The following is a 15,682-nucleotide window of genomic DNA, read 5'->3' as shown; positions in this document are numbered from 1 at the left end:
AACAATTATACTAAACTCTTTTATTTGATATACTACTAAGACCAAATGTTGAGGAGAAAAACCTTGACAAATTAAACTATGGCACTTTAAAACTATAGGATTGGTAATAATTTCAGAGCTATTAAAAATATGTGTATTGGGGGAATGTCCTAGAAGAAATCAAAATTAGTATCAGAACTAAATTCAGTACAGTACATTTTTATACAGGGGAGGGAAAATTGGCCAACTTCAAGTGGAATAATCAGAACCTAAGAAATAAGAACAAAAACATGGAATACGCAATAAGGCACTTAAATGTAAAAATTGTACTTGTGGATTTTCTCAGGAGTGTGAACAAGGACTAAACAATTACTTGTGTTTACTTCAACAGTATAATAATAAAAAATTAGAAATAGCTTTAAAATCTGAAAATAACAATGAAATTATTAGCTTATTTGAAATCCTATAGACAGTTTACCCAAAAGTATATACTACTACTACTACTAATAATAATAATAATGAAATTTCTTATGTCAAACAGTGTGCAACTCCAAATTCATAGTGACAAGGGCTGTTATTAGCAGATTCTCTCTTGGAAAGATCCTCAACCTTCAGTAGCTTCTTAGTACTACAATAGTTGTATAGGTTTTGAATAGGTTTTTTCTTTTCTTTTTTTTTAATCAGCTAAATTGCTTATGAAGTGGCTAGCCATTTTTTTAAATGCAGGTAATCATATGTGAAAAATTACCCTCTTTAAGAGTAGTCTAGGGCTGGGGATGTGGCTCAAGCGGTAGCGCGCTCGCCTGGCATGCGTGCGGCCCGGGTTCAATCCTCAGCATCACATACCAACAAAGATGTTGTGTCCGCCGAGAACTAAGAAATAAATATTAAAAAAAAAAAAAAATTCTCTCTCTCTCTCCTCTCTCACTCTCTCTTAAAAAAAAAAGAGTAGTCTAAAAATTGTACAACTCATTTTTTAAAAAACTATTGTTTAAAATACACATAAATTTCTTTTGAAAAGTCTCTACATTCTAATCAGTTCTTTAATGAAAAAAATTTTGACTGCTTTGTGAAGAAAATATGAGTAGCCAAACAAGCCAAATATAAACAATGTAAGTATTTGAAACCAATGTACATACAAGGCCTATACAAGATTTAGCATCAATAATGGTGCCATAAAAATACTATTATATTCATATTATAAAATGATGTCTTTACAAAGAGAAGAAAGGTCACAAACAGTGCAAAGGCATATTAATAACTCAATATTTAATTAAATTAAGTTCACCTCCAACTCACAAATTTATGAAAATCTCTGCAATGAAAATATGAGCCAAAGCACAAGGAAAGAATAAAAAAGGAAAGAATGCTGCCTAATTTGGCAAAAAACAAAACAAAAACCCACTTCAGAACCTGGATGGAATTATGTAACTATAGTCAAATGTTCACAGACATATTTAATTTAGAGGGCAAGAAATCTGCATTTCTAATAGTTCACCTAGTGTACTATGATTAATAACAACCAAAGTTTGTTTAATTAAATTTTCTGTAGGTAGAGGAGGATTTAAACAGTTATGGTCTGCAAGGAATTGACTTCAGTTCCTCTGGGTGTGTACTTATGGTCTTCAATAATGCTCCATTGTAGTATTTACCACTATTATAATTTTAAAAATCTGTGAAAGGAGTTCAATGCCTGTCTTTATTGCCAGGAAAATGTCTGCTTTATTCATGAAGTACCCCAATTATTCAAAGAGTAGAAAATTACTAAATACTGATCAGTTACAGTAAAGCTTCTGTGTTAATGCAGCAATTTCTGGATTTGATTATGAAAGCTGTAACATAATCAATCAATCCTAGTTTGAAAGGACTGAATGGTAACTGTAGTCAGTCATCTAGAGCCATAGCTAGATGAGGTAGACCACTGGGGTCATGCCCTAGAAGGGTTCATCTTCCCTGTGGCTTGCTCTCTTGCCTCCTGGCTGCCAAGAAGTGAGCAGCTTCCCTCTGTCATGCCCTTCTGACATGTCCTACCTCAACTTGGGCCCAGAGCAATGTAACTGGCCAACCATGGACTAAATCTCTGAAATGGTGAGCCACAATAAACTTTCAGAGTGGAATAAGGATGTTACTTGCAATTGGACTAGAGATCATTCCTGTTACATTCTGACAAAGAACTTGTTTATGTTTTGCCTTGTCTTGAAACTTTAAAGTGATGGACTAAATAATCTGGCAGAGGTAATTTCAAGGCAGCACAGCATTCAGTGAGTGGCATGTATTTTGCTAGCAACTTTTAGCCAGGTTTACTGTGGCCCACTCCCCTTGCTTTCTCTGCTTCCTGTCTGCCATGAGGTGAGCAGGCTTCTTCTGTTATGCCCTTCCACCATGTTTTCTGTTTTTGGCCAAGGCTGTCAAATATTACCATCACAGAATGACCTTCTGAGATAAAAATTACCAAGTATTCTTACATATTAAGAAAACATTAAATATTATTAAATTTATTAACTTACTAAAAATTTTAAATATTATAATTTTACTAATAACTTTAGTGCTTATTTTATTTAATGCTATGAATGCTAAACATCAAATAAGTCTGTATTAAACAGATAAAGTCTAATCATTAGTATTCTGTTTAGTATTATATACTATTTAAAATTTACAACATTTATTAACTCAGAAAGGCTACTTATGGGCACATATACGGACGATTGACTTTTGATAAAAGTCTAAAGGTAATTCAGTGGAGAGAGTATATCATCTTTAACAAGTGGTGGTAGAGGGGCTGGGGATGTGGCTCAAGTGGTAGCGCGCTCGCCTGGCATGCGTGCGGCCCGGGTTCGATCCTCAGCACCACATACCAACAAAGATGTTGTGTCCGCTGAGAACTAAAAAAAAAATAAATATTAAAAAAATTCTCTCTCTCTCTCTCTCTTTCAAAAAAAAAAAAACAAGTGGTGGTAGAAAAAGCTGATATGTAAATGCAAAAAGAGAGAGAGAGAAAATACAACTTCAATCCATATTTTGCATTATACAAAAATTAACTAAAAATGGATTATAGACCTAAACATCAAACCTATATATCTATAAAACTTTCTTTGACAGATACAACACTATAAAAACAAACTGGTAAACTGGACTTCATGATTATTTAAAACTTCTTTTCTTCAAACATTGTTAGATAAAATAATAGTACATAAAAGAAATTGATAAATTGATAAATTTGGACTTTATGATAATTTAAAATTTCTGTTCCTCACTAGACATGGTGGCACATACCTACAATTCCAGCTGTCAAGAGGCTGAGGCAGCCCAAGTTTGAGGCTAGCTTTAGCAACTTAGCAGGACCCTATCTCAAAATAAAAGATAAAAAGGTCTGGGGATGTAGCTCAGTGATAAGAGTATCCCTTGATTTAATGCTTATAGCCAGCAAAACAATAACAACAAAAATACAAACAAACAAAAACACACCAAATGACAACAGAAAAACTTCTGTTCCTTAAAAGACATTTGTTAATTGAAAAAATAAGTTACTAGCTAGGAGAAAATAGTTACAAAACATGAATCTGATAAAGGACACATAATCTGAATAAAGAACTCTCAAAACTCAATAAGAAAACAATCCAATTAAAATAGGCAAAATATTTGAACGTACATTTCATCAAAGAAGATATATTTACAACAAAGAACTACTTGAAATATGCTTATCATCATTAATCACTGGACACATCAAATGAAACCACAATGAAATGTCCTTCAACATGTATTAGAATGGCTAAAAGTTTAAGACTGATCCACGGATTAAATCTTTATTGATAAGGATTTAAAGCAACTAGAACTCTAATATACTCCAGGTAGGAATGTAAAATGATAGAACCACTCTGGAAAACAGTTTAGCAGTTTCTTAAAATGTTTAATATACACCTACCATACAATTCAGCCATATTTCTCCCATGAGATAGGAAGCTGATGTCCAAACAAAACCTTTTATATGGATGTTCTCATAAGCTTTATTCATAATGGTCAAACAATATAAATAGAAGTCAAATATCCACAAACAGGTGAATAGATAAACAAATTGTGATATTTCATAAAATGGCACATTCAGCAATAAAAGGAAATAAATTAATAATATATGTAATAACCTCAGAGAATCTTAAAACAATTATGATGAGTAAAAGGCAAACAAAAAATTAAATATTTATATTTATAAAAAATTCTAAATATGCAGGCTTACCTATAGTAATAAAAAACAGATCAGTAGTGGTTGCCTGGGGAAGTATGGAAGGAACGGATTTACAAAGAGGCATGTTTCTTAAGGCATGATAGTTATGATTCAATATGGACATATTGATTACAGTGATGGTTTCATTAGTGCATACATACATCAAAACTTATCTAATTGTAAATTTAAATGTACTCAATTTAAAGCTCAATAGAACTCAATTAAAACTCAACAGAACTCATTTTAAAAGCACAAAGTATTGAGCTGGGCATGGAGATGCATGCCAGTAATCCCAGTGACAAGGGAGGCTGAGGCAGGAGGATTGCAAGTTCAAGACCAGCCTCAACAATTTAGTAAGACCTTTAGCAAATAAGATTCATCTCAAAATAAAAAAAGAAAATGGACTAGGGATGTGATTTAGCGGTAAAGCATCCCTGGGCTTAATCCGTGGTATCAAAAAGCACAACATATTGGCAGTACAATTCTTGTAATGGCATAATATGTACAGTGAATATATATTTACTTTTGTTTTTCTTGCCAACTAACAGAGTAGTTATAAAAGACTACATGGCCAATGAGAAATTGATTAAAAAAAAACCCCACCTTTTAGCATCAGGGAACCAGATAAAAACTTAAAATCAAATGGATTTTGGTCTATTTCTTAAAAATGAATGCATGTGACTCCTTGACAAAGGCACTCTCTTGTTCAGTCCAGCTCAATGAATCCTGAGAACTTCCACAGTCTCTTAATAGCTCAGAAGCACAGTAGTCAGATATGCATCTGCAATACTATATGCTCAATATTTTCAGGATAAAGCATAATAGTTTACAAAAGCTTAGATGAGGCATAAGGCACAGAAGGGTTTCTCTTCTAAGACAAAGGCTAAGCTCTAATATTTTGGACATCAAAATTGATATGATTCAATGGCTCCTTTAGAAGGTAGAGATAGGTATTTCCTGTTGTTTCATGCTGCTCTAATTTGAGACAGAATTAATTTATGATAAATAATTATTATCTGAGGTCATACTTAAAACACACACAACTATGAACGATACTAAGTACTATAAATGCACATTCAAACACTTGCAGGTGTAGTATGCTGGGGATCTGAGCAGATTCTGTAATTCTAAACATATCCTTTGTATCACACTGAAGAGTTCAATCACAGTGCTTCTTACATTCATAAGAAATATTTTTTTTTTCTTTCTTGAAAGAAAGGAAATAGAAGGTATTGCACAGAAGATATTTCACTTGAAATAATTTGTGGATTTTGTAATTCATCTGAATAAAGTTCCTCAATGTCTAATTTTGTATTACCTAAAATTGGAACTCATGGATTTTTGATAATTTATTTTTCACAGAAAAGGATAGTATTACTCCTACATTTGGCTCGCTAGTATACTCAATGATCATATTAATTGAAAATTCCCTACTTATGTAAGTCTCTTACATAATTGTATTGGTACACAAAATCAGCAAATTTCACAATTAACAATTTCTAAAATATTTTACTCTTTCAACAATATACACAAACTTCAATTGATAGAATTTCAATGTATAAGTCACATAAGAAGCATTTCAAGTTATTTCTTCACTACTTATAAAGTAATAAGTCCAAATGTCATGTCTTTTTCTTATACTGACACTGTTACATTGATCCTATTTGACTGTACCCTATGCTATCATATGATAACAGATGGCACACAACTCAGGGAAGCTAGAAATGTTAAATTCAGCTACTCATTCTTTCAAAGACTCAAGCTAAATAGCAGATTTCAACAAATTATTGAGGACAAAGCTGAACTTCTGTGCAGCCCTAAATTGGAAATTACTGACAACACCTATCAAAATGCATCCTTTGATCCAGCCACTTCATTTCTAAGGATATATTGTATGTGTACAGTATGTTCTATTAATAAAACACCCATTACATTACTGTTTCTTATACAAAAGATTAGAATGGACTTGGCATGGTGGAGCTTGGCCTGTAATCCCAGTGACCTTGGGAGGCTGAGACAGGAGAATTGCAAGTTCAAATCCAGTCTCAGCAACTCAGTGAGGGCCTAAGTGAGACCCTGTCTGTAAATAAAATTCAACCCCCAGTACCTCCCCCTGCAAAAAATTGGAATGTCCATTAATATGAAGACTAGCTTAACTTGTGATATAATAGGCTATAAGTTTAGTGTTATTAAGACAGCAATCTCTGGAGAGAGACTCCCGGAGTTCAAATCCTGATTTCTACCACTTATGAGCTGTGTTACACTGTTGGTCATTTAACCACCTTTTGCCTAATTTTAATCATTTGTTAAATGAGGATAAAAAAATATTAACTATCTTAGAAGGTTGTTCAATGAGTAAATACAACTAAAGTATTAAGAAAAGTACCTGGATCAGGAATAAACTCTGAATAATAATCTCATTGTAATCACCATAATGATGATACATTAGTACAACTGAATACTTACCTATCATTAAAAAGCATGAGGAAGCTTTAACTGTATAAGTGTGGAAAGATCTCCAAGATAATATTAAGTGAAAAAAGGAAGGTCCAAAATAATATGAATAGGTGCTACCACTTGTAACAAATATGTAACCGGGGGACAGGCTAAAGATTTGGGACAGTAAGAGAAAACAGAAATATCTAAATATATAATTTATATCACATTTGAACATGGATTATCCAACTTAAAAGTATTGTTGAATAATTCAATGAATGCTAAAACAATTGAGTCAAAAACCAAAACCATATATATATATATATATATATATATATATATATATATATATATACACACATATATACACACACACACACCCAATTAACTAGGCAAATTAATGGCAAATATTAACATTGCTCTTAAATGTCAAATTATTTAATCATTTTTCTTATACTATCATTCCTTTAATCATTATAACACTCAATGAAGAAAACTCTTTTTACCTTCATTTGAAAGGTGAGAAAAACGCAATACAGAAAGACAAAAGTAATTTTTGCAAAGCCACTCTACTAAGAAGCATAAACCCCAGATTTTTTTTTTTAATATTTATTTTTTAGGTGTAGATGGACACAACACAATGCCTTTATTTTTTTTTATGTGGTGCTGAGGATCGAACCCGGGTCCCGCCCTTGCTAGTCGAGCACTCTACTGCTGAGCCACAATCCCAGCCCAGAAACCTCAGAATTTGAATCATACTCTCTGATGTCAGTACTAGAGCCCCTCCTATGTTGCCTCTTAACATACTCTGAAATTACTTTTTCCCCCCCATATAACCTAAGTGACTTCAAAACAAATTTGTAGAGTTCACAATAATGGACTATCATTATAATGATTCTGTCGTTAGAGTAAATCAGTTTACAGAGTCTATACTTGTACAATATGCTCTATATCACCAAGGCAGAAAGTATTTCTGGAACACTTAATACCACAGCAAAAACAAAATGTCAATTTGTAACTTTATCTGGTAATACCTATTATTTTCTAATACAGTATTCATGACACTTATTGGATATCCAAGAGTTATTACATACATAAAATTAAGGATAACTTATGGAGTTATTAGGATAATTTATTCACTTTTCTCTCAGATACCTAAGATAATACAACAACAATAAATATTTTAGGTAAGAGTCATTTGGCCATTTCAAATGTATTTTTCCTTTTGTTAATTTCTTCTTTGCTCTATCTGGCCTTCTATTTCTTTTCTAAAATGTTAAAAGGTTTTTTTTTTCCCCCTAATTACTGAAACACTACATGTTCATTGTGAAAATAAAAACATGTAATAAAGAGCTGGGCATGGAGACGCACGCCTATAACAAGTTCAAAGCTGCCTCAGCAGATTATTGAGGCACTTAGCAACTCAGGGAGACCCTGTCTCTAAATAAAATATAAAACAGGGCTGGGAATGTTGCTCAGTGGTTAATCTCTAAATAAAATATAAAAAAGGGCTGGGGATGTGGCTCAGTAGTTAAGCATCCATAGGTTCAATCCCTGGTACAAAAAAACAAAACATGTAATAAAGAAAAATACAAGGAAGAAAGCAAAAATAACCTGAAATGCTCATTTACCCACTGAGATAATCACTGAACAATTTGATGATCATCCTTTCCTGCAATACACTGCATATGTAGGCATGTACAAACATGTATTTTTATATACATGTGATGGCGGATACAGTACCTTTTCTTCCTCCCTTTCTTTCTCCTTCCTTTTCTGTTTATTTTCTTCTTCCAATGTCAACAACCTATATAAACATACACAAAAGTCATGGTGTGTTTTCACACAGTTTTATAAAAATAAAATCTCATTATACACATTTCTTTATACTCAGCCTTTATCACATAAGAAACATGATAGAAATCCTTCCAAGTCAATATAGATTCAACTGCTATCATTGAATGACTTCACAACATTCCATAATGTGTCATAATTTACACAATTCCCCTATTAACAGGCATACCTCGGTTCCTAGGTTTTTGCCACTACCAACATTTTGGCAATCAACATTCATGTAAACACTTGCTTAATTATTGGTGCTTTTATGTGTAAGGAAAAGATTCCATGGAGGGAGGCTGACTAATGGAAAAACATGTATTTTCAAGACTAACAGACATCATCTGATCATTTACTAAAAATAAAAACCTATAGTAATTCACATTTCCACTAGCATTTTGTGAGAAAAATTCTTCCTTGTACATCCTTATTAGCAGATTTATCACTCACTTAATTTTTGCTAGTCAGAGATGTAGTATTTCATTGATAATATATTGATCACTAGTAAGGTTACTTTTCATGCTATAGATTTTTCTTCTCATTAACTTCTGGTCACATGCTTTATTTATGTTTGTATCAGGTGAACTTCTTAATTTATAAGAGTTCTTTAAAATGTTAACTCTTTTTATAAGTACTTTAAACTTTTGTCCTTATCACCACTGAAGAAGTCTTTATTTCTATATAGGCTCACATGTCTATTTTTCCTTTATAATTTTTACATTTTCTGCCTTAGCTTAGACTGCATTTGCAAAAAATTCAGATTAATATTTTAAGTATTTATCTCTTACATTTCAGTCTTCAATCAATCTGAAATAGGTTTTTGTATATGTTGCAAAGCACTGGCTCCATTATATTTTTCTCCAAATGGACCAATTGAATTAGTTATAGTTATCATATACATGTGCCTATTTTCCCTACTGGAATTTGTTTTATCATGTAGCAATTCCCTATATATACTAGCATTAGCTTCTACTTTTTAAAATTCTGCTGAACTTACATATTTTAGACTAATAATACATCTATACATATAAGATGAAAGAATTCAATATTTTAATTTTCCATTTTCCATATCGAGCAAAAATTGTTTAAAATGTTTATTGATTATAAGAAACCAAATATATAGATGTATAGTAATAAATTTTGAATCTTTCTTTAATGTTCTAGAGATCCTTATTTTTTTTTTTTGATGCATTTCCTACCAAATTTTTTCATTCTGCATATATATAGTCACTACTATATACATGCCCTTTCTTCAATTTTACAGGTATTTCCCAATCTAGCCTTCTCTATTTTGTTTTTGTTTGTCTATCGGCCGTGTGTGCACATGCGTTATGTGCTTGTGTGTGTGTTGCTGAGGATCAAACTCAGGGCCTCATCCATGTTAGGCATGCATTCTAATACTAAGCAACACCTCAACCCTTTTTATACGTTTTATTTTGAGAAAGGATCTTGCTATATAGCCTTGAACTCACAATCTTTCTACTTCAGCTTCCTATATATCTGGGATAATGGGCATGTGCCATCATGCCTTGCCTCTATTTTGCCTTTAAACAAACATTTAAAAAAAAATTTAAGAAATAATCAGAATAAAACATAAAGTCTGGCTGCTTTTCATTGCTTAAGTACATCTGGAACTCTTGTGTGTCATATCATTCACCATTTACCTTATTTTCAATAAAAAGATTCATCATCAAAAGAACAATAAATTTCTACAGGTAGAATTAAGATCTGAAACTGAAAAATTTTGGTTAGTTATAATAACAATACCAAAAATAATGGTGACAAAAAATCACAGGCTGTAAGAATGAAAAAAAAAAAAAAACAGGATATAAGAATTCAAATCTGAAAATACATAAATTTTTAAAGAAGGCTATTCACAACTGTGAAATGTAATAGAACTAACTACACAGCAATGGACAGGAAGGGGTATCTCACATACATCATTACATAATTTTATTCATGGTAACAACTAATTTTAGGATAGTTTTAATAATTTCCAGTGAAAAGAAAGACCTGGAACTATGAAGATAAAAATCCATTTCAGCTGCATCTGTATAGACACAAACTTTATATATTTATATAATATGTACAATATTGTATAGTATATGTACATATATAACACTACTTAGAAAATAATTATATAACCCAGAGATTTTTTTCATTTCATAATAGGAAAAAAACAGAATAGTTAACTTTAAAATTCTACAGAAATTAAATGGAATACATTCTTATTAGTCACTATTTATAATAAACAATGAATATATGTATAAATAAAAAATGAATGTATGCATTTATTATATTTTAAGTTTAAGAACAGAGAACTGAAGTTAAAGAAAATATTTAATCTTTTAATAAAATCTTTCCTTAGAATGAAGGAGCAATATTTTTTACGATTAAAATGAAATATAAGCTCACAGAAGCTATACTTTAATTACTGTTTAACTTACTGATATTTACCATTGCAAAACTATTAATCCTGTGAGTATTAATTTAGGAAAGGAAAACTATTATCTAGTTCATGTCTCCTCAGTTCCTTATATTTCTTTGTCAATTTCATGAAGATAAAAATAAGATATAAAATAACACCACTCTACAGCTTGTACAATATATTTCTATTATTCATTGTGGACAAAAAAATTAGAAATAGAAGAACTGCCTCCTTAAATTGATTCCACACATTAATTACCACATGCTTTGGAAAATCTTCGTGCAGAAAATACTAAATCACTACAATTGATAAAATACAGGACTTTTTTGCTGATATTTCTCAGCTCCTATTAAATCTTTGTTAGAAGCTGGGTACGGTGGTGTGCACCTGTAGTCCCAGCTATTTGCGAGTCTAAGACAGGAAGATCATTTGAGCTCAGGAGTTCAAGGTAGCCTGGGCAACACAGTGAAGTGAGATCCTCATCTCATAAGAAAAAGAGAAAAAAAGAAAAGAAACGAAACTTTGCTAGACATATATTTTTTCTGCTTTGTTTTTTCCTTAATAGTCTCATTTCATATTCTACTTCCTTCACCATATCTAACCTGGTGCTCAAAAATGGGTGTTAGTCAAGTTTTGTAGGATATAGTCTCTTTTAGGAATTCAGTTACGTAAAATCAAAGTAGATGTCAGTAAAGTTAATGATAAAAAAACTTTGCAAGTGTGTACTAAACACTGTACACTCATCTAAATTTAATGGCACCTATGGGATAGATTTAAACTTGAGGAAACAATCTTACTTAAGTGCCCAAGGTCATTCAGCTATTAAGAGTTGGGGTGAGACTCTAAACCCAGGCTTCAGTTTGGGAAATCGAAATGTAAAGACAGTGGTGCTGAGGGTTGAACCCAGTGCTTCACACATGCAGGCACCCTACCACTGAGCTATAGCCCCAGCCTCACCCCTTTAGTTTAGTTTTTTTTTTTTTTTTTGTGGTGGTCAGGATTGAATCTAGGGCCTTATGCATGCAAGGCAAGCATTCTGCCAACTGAGCTATATCCCCAGCCCAACCACCATTTAGTTTTAAAAATACTTTCTAATAGATTATCTAGAATCATCTTATTCTAACTCACAGCTTTATATACCCTCAATATCAAACCCGAAACCAGCACTCCCAACAAAGGCATGTAGCATAGAACTAAGCTGGCACAGCTGAATGAAGATCCTCTGTTTTAGTCTAATGCGACTTCACTTGTAGATAATAGAGTTAATTTTTCATTTAAAATAACTTACTCCTACCACTTCCCTCCCATATCTGGATGATAGCCATATCTATTATTAAATATACATACTGTGAACCTAAGTTGGTCACTGCACTAATGAAGTCCATATGAAGTTTGTTTCTATTCTATTGATCATGATTTGGAAAACTATTATTACTGACTTATATTTAAAAGCCAATACCTTATATTTAAAAATATAAAACTTATATTTAAAAGTGTATGAACTTAGGGGCTGGGGATGTGGCTCAAGCGGTAGCGCGCTCGTCTGGCATGCGTGCGGCCCGGGTTCGATCCTCAGCACCACATACCAACAAAGATGTTGTGTCTGCCGAAAACTAAAAAAAAAAATAAATAAATATTAAAAAAAAATTCTCTCTCTCTCTCTCTCCCCTCTCTCACTCTCTCTTTAAAAAAAAAAAAAGTGTATGAACTTAGAAGGAGTTATGATCTCCAAAAGTTAAAATAGTTTAATCTCTTTGTCTAATTGTTCAGCATTCACTCAATCAACAATTTAATGAGTACCTCTCAGGTACTTCTGCATTCTTGTGCAGAAGAAACAACAATAAAGACATAGTCCTTGAACTCCTAGGAGCTTTATGACTTAAGGAGGAACAGTCCAATTAACAGCAATATGCCAGAAATAAAAACAGAAAAACATTGTGTAGTAGTCCACAGGACTGTAAGATTACCTCTGCCCATAGGGGAAGGAAACATTCTTAGTGGTTATAACAATCTATGAAGGCAGTGAAAATGAGAATGACCTCATAGTAAGAAAACAAGAGTTATCAGGGGCCCTAACACAAAAATCTTTATGTATTTTTTTATAGTGTATTATGACACAATTTCTCAATAAATGTTAAAATTTCTACATGTAACACTCACAAATTGATAGTCTGTAAAATGCCTTCCAAACTTCAAATCATGTGTGTGTGTGTGTGTGTGTGTGTGTGTGTACCTATACAACAATTTAGTCACCAATTCCTGCTGCTAATTTTCCAAATTTCATCAGTGGTCTGAGTTCTTTCTTTCATAAGTTCCCTAAAATTGGAAGAACTGTGAAATAAAACTGCAGACTCATTCAACCTCTTTCATATTGGTATTTTCCTCTCTTGTACTGAACTGGCTTTTTAACTGTTTTTTTTTTTTTCCTTGCCTATTCTGGTGTACCTGGACAGAACAGGTTTTGATTTCCAGAGCACTTAAAGAATTCTCTTTATTGGTGTGATGTCATCTGGGCAAGGAAGCAACACTATTTTTTTTCTCTCCTCTAAAGATCAGGAAACCTCACTCTGGAGAAATGAAATGAACAAAAATATACTCACATCTGTAATAGTCATGGCTATATAAATATATCAATCGTTAGTGCTATTGTCCAGAATAGGTCATAAGTACAATGTGCGAAAATTCGAAATCCACAAAAAAGACAACAGTGATCTTTATTAGTTGGGTAAAAATCAAGAATCATTAAGGTTGTGTTTTCTAGTAAGAAACATCAATAGGCCAGTTTTTCCACTTTGCCATCATTTAATAAGGTTTAACTTTGAGCTTTCCTTAACAAAACAAGTTCAATTTGGAAGATACAGAAAAACAAAAATAAGTCAGCACATTCACAACTCAAAAGATAATGATTCCATCTTCCTCATTTTTCAAGACTTTTAAAGAGATTCTTCAATTACACTGGTTAGAAAACTACAAGATTTAACTCAGAATGTGATTTTTCATATTAGGTGTAATTCAAACTTCAAAAATCATATTTGTAATTTTTGGTAGGGACTTTCAATTTAAAAGAAACAAGAACTTTCTGAGTTTGCAATACAAATAAAAAAGTTTAACCCCAAACTGGAACACATTCTTTCCTAAAGTACATTATTTAGGGTAAAAACATTGGCTGTTGCATTATATATTAAATGGAGAAGCACTGGGTAGTCAAAAACCTAGGCAAAACAATTTCTGTATTTTCACAAAATACTATTCACCACTGGGAAAAGAAACACAAGCTTTATTTAATTCAAATTTACCACAAAGTTGGTCAAGGTATTGATTGGGAGTGTCAAGTAGATTTTAAGGAAAGGCAAAAAGAATGCCAAAGGCAGAAAATAGCCAGCAGTATCTTTACTTAATCTTCTTGTCTTTTAAGTTATGGTCAAATAAATTTGGTTTAATTATACGCCCAGCCCAATCAGTTTCCAAAGAATTACTTCCCTTTCAGGAAAACGTAGTCACTTTCCCATAAGCTAGCCTGGGCCTACTGCAGACCAAGACACAGCAACACCATCTTTCAAAGACTCTCCATTCAATCGAGAATGTCGCATTACCAACACCCTTGCTTTGAAGACAGTGTATCTTTATTCCTTCAACTATCCACCCTCTCGAAGAAGAAAAAGTTGTAAGTTCTGCTTTTACCCTTCCATTCCCACCCAAAGGAGACGGACATCCACAGAACCTCTCCTGCAAGGATGTCAGATAAAACCCTTAGAATTACTGAGAAAGCACATTCGAAAGGAAGCTTTTCAGTGACTGCAGTGAGAGCCATATCAGTGACATTCCCTCCCAAGCCTGTTTCACCGCAGATGTCTCTGCCTCCAGGGTTTCTCCTGTCTTCCTGCTCACCCGGGTGAGGGCGTTTGCCAAAGAATAGGCTTTGGGGAATGGGGAGTGGGGGCTGGCGGCTGTTGCAGACCCTGAGGAAAGATTGAAGCAATCCTACTACCTGTAGCACCAAAGATTCCAAATAGGGAACCATAATGGCCGCACTCACTCTCAACCCCGGAAAAGGTGGACACCTCAAATCATAGGTAGCCGGACAATCACATTGAGGGGTGGGGGGGGGGGTCAAGAGATGTGGAGAAATAAGCTCCTTGCCAGTGCACGGTGACAGCGGGGAAGAAACCCCAAGCAGTGGAGGCCACTCTTTACAGTCTCCCTTGTCTTCTCCCACTCCCTTCTACAATCCCCACCAGACGCCAGTTACCGGTCGCAGCTCACCTGCTGGGGCGCGAGGTGCAGAAACTCTACTGACCACAGATCCAGAGGCTCTGTCACTGCGGGAGGGGATGTCTTCAGCTGCAAGGGGGCGGGGCGGGTCTAGTCAGTCACGTGAACTCGAGCTCCGCCCTGCATCCTCCCCATCCTAGAGCGCTGCATCCCACGAGCTGGGATCTGCAGATCTCTTGAATATTTTTTGTGTTTTGTTTTGCGTCTAAAGAAAAAGTGAGCATATATTTTTACAAAGACTGTGATGTAAGGTGCAATTCAGAAGGCGAGGATGACAAGGGTTAAAGTGCATTGCTAAGGAAGTGACGTTAAGCCACAAGCCCGGGACCGGAAATGGCGATGGAGTTCCGTCCCTCTGAGGCCCGCCGGTAAAATCCCAGGCTGTAAGGTTTGGGCCATCACGTGATTTCAAAATTTGAGCTGTGCTGGAGAGTAGCCAAGTTACCCGGCCAGTTGTTGACTGTGTTTGTTTTAAAAGCACCTCATTTAGTTGAGTTTTCTAGGACTTCCTT

At 33.8% G+C, this 15,682-nt stretch overlaps 1 protein-coding gene across 1 annotated transcript in view; it reads right to left on the bottom strand.

Moving 5' to 3' along the window:
• Positions 1–15,258, bottom strand: part of ATP6V1A (ATPase H+ transporting V1 subunit A) — a 59,527-nt gene extending 44,269 nt beyond the window's left edge. The window contains exons 1-2 of the mRNA XM_081301381.1: positions 15,162–15,258; positions 8,378–8,441 (exon numbers count right to left, since the gene is read on the bottom strand). The gene's annotated coding sequence lies outside the window, so the exon portion shown is untranslated. The remainder of the gene's footprint in view (positions 1–8,377; positions 8,442–15,161) is intronic.
• Positions 15,259–15,682: the final 424 nt, after the last annotated feature.

The sequence above is a fragment of the Spermophilus citellus genome, assembly GCF_964194105.1.
Source record: "Spermophilus citellus genome assembly, chromosome: 7".
NCBI lineage: Eukaryota > Metazoa > Chordata > Mammalia > Rodentia > Sciuridae > Spermophilus > Spermophilus citellus.
Note: the sequence above shows the minus strand (reverse complement) of the source record. Positions and strands in the feature narration are given on the sequence as shown.